General features: G+C 28.3%; 1 protein-coding gene and 1 long non-coding RNA gene across 4 annotated transcripts in view; both read left to right on the top strand.

Annotated features, from left to right (window-relative positions):
- The window catches only part of LOC116706473 (uncharacterized), a 24,247-nt gene that overhangs the window by 19,076 nt on the left and 4,874 nt on the right, over positions 1-297 (top strand). The gene's annotated exons all lie outside the window — the stretch shown is intronic.
- ccnc (cyclin C) overlaps positions 1-297 on the top strand; it is a 6,139-nt gene that overhangs the window by 2,477 nt on the left and 3,365 nt on the right. The window lies entirely within an intron of this gene.

The raw sequence follows: 297 nt of genomic DNA, 5'->3' as shown, positions 1-297 counted from the left end.
AAGTTTACATGTTCCAGTCTTTGATTATCCATCAACATCCATTCCTTACATTTTGATTTTAGTAATTCCTAATTTCTGCTTTTCTAACTCAAACATTAGGTCTAATTTCCTGTAAATTAGGTTTATTGACCATAAATTACAAAAATAACTGTAAAACTAAAGTTAATAAGTTAGTGTTATGTAGTGTTGACAATGTCAAAAAAAGTGACAAAAATTTGGAAAAATGCTTCAAAAGTGTTAAAAAAAAACCCGGGAAAAGACGTATGAAGAAGTTAAAAACATCGATAGAAAGCGTCA

Source organism: Etheostoma spectabile, chromosome 18 (assembly GCF_008692095.1).
Source record: "Etheostoma spectabile isolate EspeVRDwgs_2016 chromosome 18, UIUC_Espe_1.0, whole genome shotgun sequence".
NCBI classification, from domain to species: domain Eukaryota; kingdom Metazoa; phylum Chordata; class Actinopteri; order Perciformes; family Percidae; genus Etheostoma; species Etheostoma spectabile.
The sequence above is the reverse complement of the archived record's forward strand: the minus strand, read 5'-3'. Positions and strand labels throughout refer to the sequence as shown.